Source organism: Balaenoptera physalus (genome assembly GCF_965194825.1).
Source record: "Balaenoptera physalus genome assembly, chromosome: 13".
In the NCBI taxonomy this organism is placed as follows: domain Eukaryota; kingdom Metazoa; phylum Chordata; class Mammalia; order Artiodactyla; family Balaenopteridae; genus Balaenoptera; species Balaenoptera physalus.
This window is the reverse complement of record NC_138892.1, coordinates 9,150,511-9,164,089: the sequence shown is the minus strand read 5'-3', so window position 1 is coordinate 9,164,089 and position 13,579 is coordinate 9,150,511.

Sequence of the window (13,579 nt, the reverse complement as noted above, 5' to 3'; positions counted from 1 at the left end):
CTCTCTTGACCCTTTACCTCCGTGCTCTGATGGAAACTGGCCGCCATGCTGTGGGCTGCCTTTTGAGAGGCCCACGTGACGAGGGATTGAAAGGTGCCACTCTCAGGCCAATATCCGGGGGGACGAGGCCCTGAGTCCAACAACCTCCAAGGCATTGATCCTGCCCACCCCCACTCCAGTGAGCTTGGAAGCTGACCTCCCTCAGCCGAGCCTGGAGATGAGACTGCAGCCCCAGCCTGTGTGTGGATTGCAGCCTTCGGGGACCCCAAGCCAGAGGGTCTAGTTAAGCCGTGTCCAGGTTCCCATCCCACAGAAACTGTGAAATCTTAGGTGTTGTTGTTTTAAGCTGCTAAATTTTGGACTAATTTGTTATGCAGCCACAGATAACTGGTACAAGTACATACTGTACTGTGTTATGAAATCATGTCCTGTATTATGTGAAATTTTACAACAGGAAGATTAACCTATAGCGGAAACCTATAGTGGAAACCACATCAGAACAGTGGTTGCCTCCCTGGAGTAGGGACAGGACTGCCTGAAAAGAGGCACAAAGAAACTTTCTGGGATGATAATCATGTCTTTTATTCTGATACAAGTTTGTGTTACACGTTTATATGCAAATGACTTTTAAGGTTTGTGCATTTCATTGTATGTAAATTTCACCTCTCAAACAGTTAACTATGAAGCATTTAAGGGGAATTGGACTGATATCATTAATTTACTTTGAAATGCATCAAAAAATAAGATGGATTGATGGATGGATATTGATAAGGCAAGTATTACGAAATGTAAACAGTAGAATTCTACTGTTATCGTATCTGGGTGTTCACTAAAAAGTCTTTCAACTTTTCTGTGTGTTTGAAATTTTCATAATAAAATGTTAAAAAAAATCACTCATTTAGCAAATACAGAGTACTTAATGGGAGAAAATTAGAATAATAGCATTGTGGTCTGGATACTAATTCTAATCAAGGTTTATTATGTTAGGCATCTGATGAGGCTCTTTCACGTGTGTTATCCCATTCTTAGGGCCAGTGCACAGGAAGCAGTGATGATTCCCAGTTTATAGATGGGGAAACCAAGGCACGTGGGAGTGCCTCCATCAGGGTCATGCAGCGAGGAAGCCACAGAGCTGGGAATTCCCCGGGTCCGAGTACTCAGAAGGTTTGAGCTGTGTCAGTCTAGAGGTGTCACATCCTTTTGGGCCTCAGTTTCCTAGTCTCTGAAGTGGAGATGGAAACTGCTGCATCAGGTGGGATCAGGTCACTGTGTCTATGTTTCTCAAGGGCAGCTCTGCACAGGCTCCGTGTTGTAGCCACAAGAAGCTGTGGAATGCACTGTGAGACCTTTCAGAGCATGAACTTCACCTCTGTGGCCCTGCTTCCTCCACCAGGGGTGGCGCACAGTAGGTAGCTCAGGACGGGGAGACGTATCCTTCCTTAGAGGCTGGCCTCCTCTCCTCTGCGGCTCCCACACTCGGCCGGGGGCTTCTGGGGCCTCACTCCCACGTGGTCAGATCCCACAGGGGACGCGACTTGCTGTAGAGGTGAGGAGGCCTCACAGCCCCAGGGCTCCACGAGGCCCTCACCCCCGCCCCTCCCTTCACAAGGAGGGAGGCCGCTCGGTCCATCTGGAGCCCTGGTCTGAGACGAAGCCTCCAAGCCCCTACTTCTCAAAGTATCAAGGGGCACAGGAAACGCCCCTCAAATGCCTACAAAGCCCACATTTTGACTTGGGCTTTGCCCACGCTCTTCCCCACCTGAAATCCCTCCCGGGCTTCTCTGACCCCCCCACCTGCCTCTCACCCCGGAATCGTGTTAGTTGTTACATGTCCCGTGTCCCCACAAGCTTCTCCAAGCAGGGACAGAGGTGGAGCTGGGGGTCTGGGCACAGAGAGCCAGATGCCGGCTGAGCGCTTCCTTGTGGCCCTTCACCCTCATGGCAGCCTGGTGAAGAGGATGTTATTATCCCCACATCTGTGCGCAAGGAGATGGAGGCTCAGAAAGGTGAAGGGACCAGCCCAGGGCCCTCCACCAGTCGGGGGCAGCACCGGGATTCCAGCTCTGACAGCCGGCACCGAGGTCTGTGTTATTTCCGGCTGGCTCCACAGGGTTTAAGATGTAAGTGAAAATGAACTACACTTCCCAGTGGTCTGTGGGCTTCTGAGTATTCTTTTTTTTTTTAATTAATTAATTAATTAATTAATTTACTTTTGGCTGTGTTGGGTCTTTGTTGCTGCGCGTGGGCTTTCTCTAGTTGTGGCGAGCAGGGGGGCTACTCTTCACTGCAGTGCGCGGGCTTCTCATTGTGGTGGCTTCTCTTGTCGCGGAGCACGGGTTCTAGGCGCACAGGCTTCAGTAGTTGTGGCTCACAGGCTCAGTAGTTGTGGCTTGCGGGCTCTGGAGCACAGGCTCAGTAGTTGTGGCGCATGGGCTTAGTTGCTCCACGCCATGTGGGATCTTCCTGGACCAGGGCTCGAACCCGTGTCCCCTGCATTGGCAAGCGGATTCTTAACCACTGCGCCACCAGGGAAGCCCCTTCTGAGTATTCTTTTTTTTTTTTTTTTTTAAATTTATTTATTTATTTATTTATTTATTTTTGGCTGTGTTGGGTCTTCGTTTCTGTGCGAGGGCTTTCTTTGGTTGTGGCGAGCGGGGGCCACTCTTCATCGCGGTCGCGGGCCTCTCACTGTCGCGGCCTCTCTTGTTGCAGAGCACAGGCTCCAGACGCGCAGGCCCAGTAGTTGTGGCTCATGGGCCCAGTTGCTCCGCGGCATGTGGGATCTTCCCAGACCAGGGCTCGAACCCGTGTCCCCTGCATTGGCAGGCAGATTCTCAACCACCGCACCACCAGGGAAGCCCCCTTCTGAGTATTCTTAACAGCTAATTACTGGGTTCACCTGTGTTCACAGCTTTCCCACTGCTCTTTAACCCTAAAAACCCAGAGGCTCTACTCCAAGGTGGGGTAACCAGAGAAGGAAGGAGCAGAGGAGGAGCATTTTTCTCTGGAATGCAGGGCAGTGACCAAAATAGTCCCCATCAAGGTCAGAGGGCTGGCCCAGGCTGCAGGATATGTAGGGGGGTTGACAGGGATGCCCTGGGCTGATGGTGACCCTTTGCACCCCATTCCCACGGGGCCTTAATCTGCAGCAACAGATGCAGCTGGGTCGTGACCGCAGCCCCCAGTGCCGGCCTCCTCTTCCCTCTGGAATTTGTGACCTGTGGAGCTCGGGATGGGAGGGGAGTAGGAGATGATGGGTGTTTAAGTGGTACTTTGTTTCCCAGGAGCCTGGCCTCCCTGTGGCCGTGGAGTGAACGCTGAGCAGGTGCAGCCCAGTGACCATCGATCTCCTGAGGCAAGTTTGCAGCCCCGGTGCGGGTATGCGGGGCTCCTCTGTCTGCTAAACTCTTCTGGGAGCGAGGCCAGGCCGGGCCGTCCCTGCCGTCACCCCCTCCCATTCCGGCAATTCCCCCAGGTGTGGGGTGCGCTCAGACATTTTATTTTGGGTGTGTGGGAGTCAGGCCCATGATGGACGTGGGGAGGCCGGCATGACATTCCAGAGCAAAGTGCAGAATTCTCAGCCTGTCCCTCAAGGCTTTTCCCAGACTGGGCCATCTTCCCCGAACCTCTGGCTGGGATCCCATCCTCTGGGATATGTCAGGGTTGGCATCGTATATGAGTCTGAATCCCCTGCGAGACCCACCAGGAACTGAAAGACAAGGGCCGCCCCTCCGTGTTTGGTGCACAGGAAGCTCTCGAGACTGTGGTTTGGCTGAGAAGGCCGAGAGGCAGGGGAGAGAGAGAAAGAGAGGGGAATTGAGAGACTGATTTTAAGAAATCAGCTTGCATGACTGTGGGAGGTGGCAAATCCCAAATCCCAAGGGCAGGTGAAAACTCAGGCAGGACGTCCGTGTTCCAATCCTGAGGCAGAATCCTTTTTTCTCTGGAAAGCCTCAGTTTTTGCTCTTAAGGCCTTTAACGGATTGGATGAGGTCACCCGCATCATGGAGGGCCAGCTCCTTTACTCAAAGTCAGCCGATTGGAAATGTCATCACACCCACAAAGTACCTGCAGAGCAACACCTACATAGTGTTTGACCAAGCGTCTGGGCACCATGGCCCAGCCAGATTGACACATAAAATTGACTTGTGTTCTTATTGGCTGGGGGACTATGGACACTGTTGTTACCAGCAGCTGGGAGGGGCAGAGGAGGGGAGGGGGTGTTTGTTCCCAGCGGGGGGCCCTTCCTCGTCCCTCCAGGCTGTGAGCCGTCCAGTAGCCCATGGGGTCCATGGGCTACTGGGGTCCAGATGGGGTCCAGTAGCCCCATCCCCTGGCCTGATGTCTCACTGTAGGCGCTATCTCGACAATGTCGCCAGCTGACCAAGCAAGGTGTCATTAAGGGCTGTGGAAACGAGGTTTTCCTGCCCAGGGTGGCCTCGAAGTCCTGCTGGCTCTGGGCCACGTGTCCACCTCCAGAGCATACCCGGGCCCCTCCCTGCCAGGCAGGCTGTGCTGCCCTCTGGAATCTTGCCTGCTTGGATCAGGGAAAGGCCTGCCTGATTCTTTGTCTCCAGTGACCTGGACCACGGGGTCCCTGTGACAGGTGCTGCCCAGCCAGGCCCTGGAATCTCAGTCTGAATGGGCCACTGCCTGAGTCATCACAGCCCCTCAGTCCACTACGACCATCATCTTCTTGTCCCAGGCTTGCCTGTATCTGCATCTGTGTCCCCAATACACAGGAGCTCCTCAAGAGCAGGGCCGTGCCTGGGACTTAGTGGCCAGTGTAGGGCGTGGCACAGAGCGGTGACAAGGCGGGGAAGGGAAGGGAAGGGGGATCTTTCTCAAACCATCATCCCATTTGCAACTCCAGTGAGCCCCTCAGGCTCTGTGACCCATTGTCCTGCCTCCTGAGAGCCAGGCCAGATAAATACCCTTGAAGCCCCTAAGGCGTGAAAGGATTATGTGGGTGATACTAAACTGTGGGACAGTTCTAAGTGAGACTTTAATTCCGGCAAATTGTGGACAAGTGGACTTGTTAAGGAACGCTAGCTGCTGTCACAGATAAACCCCTAAGTCCCAGGGGCTTTTTTCCTGTTCATCTAACATCTGAAATGGTAGACAGTTCTCCTTCAAGCAGTGATTGGGGATGCAGGCACATCCATCCTGTGGCTCTGCCATCTGCCACTGTGGATCGTGTGGGAGGTTTTCATGGGCCTGACCTGGAAATGGTCCCACTGGACATGTCACCATGCTTAGCTGCAAGGGGGGCTGGGGATGTGGTCTAGGTGTGAGCCCCAAAGGAAGAAGAAATGGTTTGGTGAACAGTATCTGTTCTGCTATAGTCAGATCCCCTGGGCATTGGGGGGACACTCTTGCTATAATAACACCTAAAAATGCAGGCTCAGTTACCACAAACTTCTTTATTCAATGCATAGCTAAGTTGGCAAGAAAGTAAGGGAAATTCCTGAGAGCCAGTAATGATGTGGGAGCTGACACCAGAACAAGAAGCAAATGCTGACCTTTGGATGCCCTGAGGCGTTTGCTAACAGGAGCCTAGAACTTCTGGTTTTAACTGCAATGCAGACACTATCTTATCTAGAGCTCATGAGAGCTTGGGAGTGGGAAGTGAGATCCTTGTCTCAAGCTGGGACACTCGAAGTTGGTACCCTCAGCATAAGGGTGGGCTATAAGAACCAACCTTCTGGCAAAGAAAGATAACAAGGACATTCATTTGTCCGGGGCTCTGCAATGAATGACGATAAAAAGATTCCTTCCTGAGAACGCGTCAATTTAGCCTGAACTTCGCTAGCATTTGGGGTTCTAATTTGTGAGATCAGTGGTCCAGAAAACCCCAAGCCAAGAAATTAACCTACAGTGGTGTTGGGTGGATAGACCTGGGGCGCATGGCTGGAGCACACCCACGTCTTCTGAGTCCTCCTGGGTGCCTACAGAATATCATCAGGCCACAGTGTCAAATTGCAAAACACATGAGAAAACGATCCATGATGAGTCAGAGTCAGCAGAAACCATGCATGCAAAACTAGATGAAAAGATTTCATCTAGTTTTGAATGATCAGATCTAGAATCAAAATAAGTATATAGCTGATTCACTTTGTTCTACAGCAGAAACTAACACAACACTGTAAAGCAATTATACTCCAATAAAGATGTTAAAAAAAAATAAGTTAACAATGTTTCAAGAAAGAAGAATTGAGAACACAGACAAGGGGGGGAAAAGGCTAAAAAAGTGATCAGAGAGATATGAAGAAGAGCCAAATAGAACTTCTAGAAGTGAAAAACGTAATAACTGAAACACGAAACTCCACAGATGGGAGGGAGAAATAGCAAGTAGACCCAGTTCAGGAGGGAATCAGGGAACTAGAAGATGGAGCAGAAGAAATTACCAGAATGCGTAACGCAGGACAGAGGGAAAGACCGAAGATACGAGATGGAGGCTAAGACGAGAAGGTTGGGGTGAGAAATAAATGCGCAGCTACTTGGGGGACCAGAGGGAGAGAACAAAGAACAGGAGAGGGAGGCATTACTCAAAGAGGTGATGGCTGAGGATTTTCCGGAACTGGTAAAAGACATGAATTTCAGTTCAGGGCGCACAATAAATCCTAAGCAAGGGATTAACAAAAAACCACACTTGGACCCGTCACAGTGATGCAGAATAGCAAGGAGATCTTACAAGAAGCCGAGAGAAGAGAAAATGACCCACCTGTGAATGGCAGTTCGATGGAAGGCAAACTCCTTAACGGCAGTGAGAGAGGCTAGGAGCCTGGAAACCAATATCATCAAAGACTAAAACACGGGTCAATTAATTGTCTGCCTGGAATCTGTAACACGTAAACATATCTCTCAAGAACAGGATGAAGACATCTTCAGAGAAAGCCAAGAGGGGCACAATGGCCCTTCACGAGACCCACTTCTAAAGGAAGGTGATTCCTGAAGGAAGGAGGGCCCCAGGGGCAAGAGCAGGGGGCGAAGAGATGGTCCATGTGTGGGAAAGCCTGAAGTTACACTGACTTTGTAGAGCAATCCTAATACTGTCTGATTTGGGGGATAAAATGTCCAAGATTCTGGTACTTCCAGATGACGATTTTGATGCTCTTTGGAGAAATACTAAATATCAAATTCTTTGAGAAATGTTTTCTGCTTTGCCCGTACCCCAGGTGCACACTTTGTTGACCTGCAGGCTGATTCAGCACCTGGACAGGAGCCCAGAAACCGCTTTCAGGCCCCAAACTCTTGGCCAAAAGAGAGAATTCCCAGGATCTGGTTCCCTCAGTGCTGGTCTTCCCACGGCCCGGCCCAGTGGTTCTCACCTGAATCACCTGGAGGGCTTTTTACCATCTGTGTCCGATTCGGCCTGAGAATCTACATTTCTAAAATTCCCAGGTGCTGCTGGGCTCAGACCCCAGTTTGAGAACCACTAGTCTAATAATCCCAAGTCTCTCTGGTCTGTTGCAAGGTTAACACCCCTCCTCCAGGAAGCCTTCCAGAATGCACACACACTTCATGAAGCAAGGACTGCGTCTTCATCATTTCTGCTGCATTTTCATCATTTGCCTGCTCAGAAGAGAGCAGATGCTCAATCAGTTTTCTTTGAACTGCTCACTATATAAACTTAAAGGGTATATTCCAGCCAGTGGGTCTTTGAATGGGGGTTCAAGTCAAAGATAGAGAAGGCTGGGACTTGTCCACACCAAGAAATCACTGACACACATACACACACACAACCCATACATACACACCATGCACACACCCTACACACACACACACCCCATTTCTCTTCACCAGAGTTACCGTACCTCCTCTGCCCCTCAGCAGGCCTTCTTGAGTGCCCACTGTGTGCCGGGCCTGGCACCGGACTCTGTTGGTCCTGCTGCCCCTCACAGGGCTCCGCAGGGCCTACAGCCTTGTGGCTTTTTCTAAATACAAGGTCACTGGCTCTGGGATGCTTCTTACTGCCCCGCCTCCTCCAGATCCCGCTTCATTCTCCAACCTGAAGGCCATGTCCCTTAGGGACTGGTTCAGAGTCCTGAGAAGCCCTCGTTCCTCCCCACCACTGAAGCTGTCAGTGCCTGGCAGGGGGGCTAGGCGGAACGCCACGGGCAATTGATCCCAACAAGCTTAAGACTTCCCGGTTCCGGGAGAAGGCCCTGCTGACAGGAGAGGCAGCTGCCAGCCTGCGGGCGGACTCCTGCGGGAGCAGCTGGGAGCCCTCACCTGGTGGGGCGGGAGGGAGGAGGACGGGGCAGGGCACGTGGGGGCAGCGGTCCCTCTCCTGGAGGGGCTGGATGTCTGGGCGGGTGCTGCCCTGAGAGGCGCCCAGAGGACTCGGGGGTTGGAGGGGGCAGTGGGGGCCGCTGGGGATGCCCAGGTGGCTGATTTCTGAGGTCAGATTAAGAAGACGGATGGCCTCTCCCGGGGCCAAGAAATGAGTCCCGTTGCAAACCTCTGAAGGGCACGAACCAAACGTGGAGGAGGAGAAGCTTTATACAGAGCCGTTCAGGAGAGTAATGAGGAGTAACGGGTTGAAACTGAGCCGATTTCAGGAAAGGTGTCTTGGTTGCGACATCTGTCGGGGCTGAAGCTGGCTCTGGCAGGGAGAGCAGCCTGGGGCATCTACTGCACCGGGCGTGGGAGGTGCCCGGGGAGAGGCCCGGGGCCCTGGGGAGGCCACTTCTCCAGACGCACAGTTGGCTGTGCGACCGCCCTCCTCCTGGACCCCCCCCATCCCGAGGCGGGTCAGACCTGGCCTGCATCCCCCACCTGAGCAGGGGAGGGTCACAGCTCTGGGGCTGCCTGGGGCCAGGAGGGGATGGGGGCCCAAAGAGTGACAGCTTTCTGACAGGGAAGCTCGGTGTGGCCTGGGCCCTCTGCTCTGCCCGTGGGGGACCAGGCAGGCATCAGCAGCCACCCTGGGGGGCCCGGGTCACCTGGCAGGGTGGAGATTCAGACACCACCACCAGGCAGGCTCGTGTCAGAGCCCAGCTTTCTGTTTAGGGGAGCTGGACCTATGGGGACCTCGGCACGTGGCCATGTCCTCGGGAGCAGAGCATTTCCAGAGATCTCTCAGCCGCATCCCGGAGCCTGGGGGAGCGTCTACACCCTGGAGCTCGCTCACAGCTCCCCTGAGTGGCTCGGTCCCCAGGGTGCCGCCCCTCCTTCCACGCGGGACCACGTGCCAAGGTGGTTCCGGCCCTGGGGGACACCCATGACTCAGGCTCCGATGCAGCGCCCAGGCTGCGCTGTGCGGGGCAGGGTTGCCCTCGGGGAGCCCAGGAGGGGGCGGCAGGCCTGGGGTGCGGAGGGGGAGCCCTCCCTCACGCCCAGCCTCCAGCACGCCTCCTGGGGAGGCAGGAACTAGTTCTCCCCTTCTGCTGCTGTGAGAAGGCTGCCGTGAGGCCTCGCCTCCCTGGGTTCCTCAGCTGCTGAGTGCAGATAGGGTTCGAACCCTGACTTCCAGCATGTGCGAGGCCACGCATCTTGCACTGTCATGAGTTATGAGACCAGTTGCTTCACCACCCCCGGTCCCTCCCGGAAAAAGGAGTCAGGGGCCTGATACCCACTTCCACAGGGGTCCAGCCTGGCCCTTGGTAGGTGCTTCTGAGCACCAGCATGGGCTGTTTTCCTGGGTCCCGATGAGGCCACTGGGCTGTGAAGCAGGGATGTCCTCCTCGTGCAAAACGATTGGTCTCTACAGTCCCTACACCCTGGCAGCAACTTGCTTTGACCTCTGTTTCCCTATACAGTCTGGCCATCCTGGACCTGGTCTGGAAAGTTCTTCCCACCTGCAGGCCTCATCGACCCCAGCAGCCAGTGCCTGCCCTCCTGCCCCCCCAATGCCCTCCCCTCCCACCCCTCCCGCTGCCCCCGCTCCCCATCCTTTCCTCCCCTCCCTGCCCAGGCCTCCCCTCCCTTCCAGCCCTCCACTCTGGAACAGACTTGCTGTTGTCTTTGCAACTTTCTTGCTGTCAGAAGGCAGCGCTTGGAACTGTTTGCTTGTGGGATTTTTATTCACCCATGAAACTTGGTGCTTGGCAGATGGGGAGTAAGAAAGAAGTATGAGTGTCAGCTCCACCTCCTGAACAGACCCTCAGGTCAGCACCGGTTCCTGGGCGAGCTCGGCCTCCCCAGAGGGGACCTGCAGAGCTGACAGCACACTAAGCCACGTCCCTTCCCCATATAGATTTGTATTCAGGAAAGGCTTTGGGGGAAAGTAATAAAAAATGAAGAAAAAAAACCGCCAACGCGTCCAAACAAGATTTCTCATTAGTTTGAAAGATAGACTAGGACCTATGTCTGTAATAAAGAGGCTGGATTGTGTCCTGATTGAGTGGTCTGGCACTTGGAAGTAGCACTGCAGCTCCATCCTGACCTTCACAGAGGTCTCCAAATACACCAGGCTCATGCCCAAAGAGACCCTGCCCAGTTTCAGGTGGCTTTAAGATCCCCCATCTCCTCACCCATCACAGAGCAGGGCCCCCGGCCCTCCCAGCCTCCCCGCGGGTGCTGGTGGAGGGGCTGTGTCTTCTCCTTCTGGACCACAGCGTCCTCCCTGTTGGCTGGCGATCATCACCCTGCCCGGAGTAACCCCGAGGGTCCTCAGTGAGAGCCGGGCAGGCTGCCTGGCCCTCAGCCCGCCCTCACTCGCCACCCTTTCCTCTCCTGCTCTTGCAACACCCCGCCCGGTCATCCAGAGAGAGGCTGGCTGCCCCCCTGCTGACTTCCTGCCCCCTGGGGCACCGATGCCATCACTCCTGCTGGAGGCTCGCCCTGCGGTTCTAATTGGAGGGGTGAGCGCCCCTACGTGGGTCCTGTGGATTTGGACTATGTTAAAGTAGGAGTTATTTCTCAGCTCAGATATGTCTTCTTCCTGGAGAAAGGTCTCGAAGTGCCTACTAAACAAGGTACAAAAGCAGCTCAGGGCCCTCTATGCGCAGCTTTGGTGGTGACACCAGATACAACGAAACGATAAGGGCCATTTCTCTTCTGTCTCTGGAACATGAAAGCAGACACTTAGGCCTGAGATTATAATATGTGAATGGAATTGCTGTTACCTGGAGCCGACAAGCAGAAGCCTGACTTCCGGAAGCCAGGCCTCCGGGGCAGCCTGTAGCGATCATTAGAGAAGCTTCTACTTGATCTTAAATTAGTGAACACGTTTAATGGCCTCTCCCTCCCTTGGGCTCTGGGTGTAATGGGCTCCCCTGGGCTCCCGCCCTGGACCGCCGCATTGCCACTCCTCCGCCACCTGCAGGATGAAGCCCACCTCCGTTCTGGGACCTGCCCAGGCCACCAGCTCTCCCTGCTCAGGCCTTGAGCTGAAGGGAGCTGAGCTTCAGGCCCCGAGAACTTTGTCTCCTAAATGTCTCTGGGGTCCTTCTGCTGCCGCCAAGACCTCTGTGCCAGGTCCCCTTGTCATCTCTCCCCTGGACCTCACGGGGTCCCCTCACTCGCCCTCCTCACTGACCCACGGGATCTATGCAAAGCATGAATGAATCTGACGGCATCAGCCCCTCACCTTTGGTGGCTCCCCAGTGCTTTTGGCACAGGACTCCCTCTCCCTAACATCAGCTGCCCTCTGCCCACTCTTCCAGCCTTCTCTCCGTACCCTGTCTCAAAACTCCATGCTAGCTACAGCAGCCCACCTGGTTCATGTTGCCCCCGCCCCCCAAATCTTTGCTTATGTTGGTCCCTGGATGCCTAGATGCTCTCCCCTCCCCAACTCCCTGGGCTTTGCTGGAGAGTGACTACTGGTTTTATAAGAAGTGTCTGTGGGGGCTTCCCTGGTGGCGCAGTGGTTGAGAGTCTGCCTGCCAATGCAGGGGACGTGGGTTCAAGCCCTGGTATGGGAGGATCCCGCATGCCACCGAGCAGCTGGGCCCGTGAGCCACAACTACTGAGCCTGCGCGTCTGGAGGCTGTGCTCCGCAACAAGAGAGGCCGCGATAGTGAGAGGCCCGCGCACCGCGATGAAGAGTGGCCCCCGCTTGCCACAACTAGAGAAAGCCCTCGCACAGAAATGAAGACCCAACACAGCAATAAATAAATAAATAAAAAGTCTTTAAAAAAAAAAAAAAAGTGTCTGTGGTATTTCCTCTTCCAGGAAGTCCTCCTGGAGCTGCAAAACCCTACTCCCTCTTAGTATGCTATGTCATGGCATCGCCTGTTTTGGATCTGTCTGACCCCAGTGTCCCATCTCTCCAGGAACACTAGTTCTGTCCAAATCCCAGCCCACGAGGCTACCTGACTCTGTCACTCCTGGGGCCCCTGATGCAGGTAGAAAGTAACTTCACCAAGATGGAGCCCGCAAACCAGCGTGAGACAGCTGCCCAGAACTTCCTGAGGCCGGGCACCAGCACTGGCTGAGACCCTGAGGGAGAAGACTGGCCGGAGGGCTCCCAGGGCCCCGTGCCCCTCGGCTCCTGGGACCTGCACTGTCACCTCCCTCCTTGGAGACCAGCTGGCCCTGAGGGAGGGAAGGAGCAGTGCTGGGCTCTCTGCTCCGGTGAAAAGGGGTCTGAAGCCCATTTCCTCGGCCAGCAGGCTTTTCTCCCAGATCCCACTCGGTTATAGCTGCTCTCAGCCTGCATTGTCTTATCCATTGGAGAGGGCTGCTCAGCTCTCAGAGCCCCGGTCCCCTCAGCTCACCCACCCCAGAATCACATCATTTTGTTTTCATCACATGTTCTCATCAGGAAGGCCTGGGGAGGACCCAAGTGGCACCAGGATGTGGATCCTTCTGGAAACCTCTCATGTCCTTGGGCAAATAGACCCTAGGTTCTCAGAGCCCATGAGGAGGGGATGACAAGGACCAGATGGGGTCCCTGCGGACAAGGGTCACATGGGCCTTGAATGCATCTGTCTTCCCTGGAAGTGTCCCTGCTCTTGTCATGAGGAGGAGCGGGAGCGAGGTTGTGAAATGTCACATGGGGAGAAAACTTTGGAATTTTCTGACTTATATAAGCCCTAGCCACATTGGGGTCCAGTTCCAACACCGAAGAGCCTCAGAGGGACAGTAAACCCTGCGTGTTCCCGAGCGGGGCTGGTCTTGTCACCTCCTCCTCCTCCTCAGGGGCCCACAAAGGACTTGGGGCACAGCCCCAGGGGCTCTCAGGAGCCCAGGGACCCTTGGGGCCATCCCAGGGCGGCACTGTGCTGTACAGCCTGGCACTTTCGTGCAAGTGCATTTGCCTCGTTATCTGCATTCCTTCCATTTCTCAGAAATGCTAGTACTCCTGCAACTCCCAACCTCTCTGCTGATAAGACACAGGGGATCCAGGGTGCGTACCTAGGTCAGGGGGTCGGACTGGAGCTCTGAGGAAACTTGGTACACGTGGAGGGATTGCTGGATTCGAGTCAATAACATCCTTGTGGGAAGCAGTTACAGTCGGACTCAGAGCGAACACCCGAGTTGAAACCATGACCCTGTCATTTCTTGGCAAAACACAGACCCTCTTGGCCTGAGTGTCCTGATTTCAAAGGGGCACGTGCTCCCTCACAGGGTCATGGTGGATGCCCTTGAAAGTGACTGTCAGCGCTTGCTAGGTGCTGGGGACGCAGAA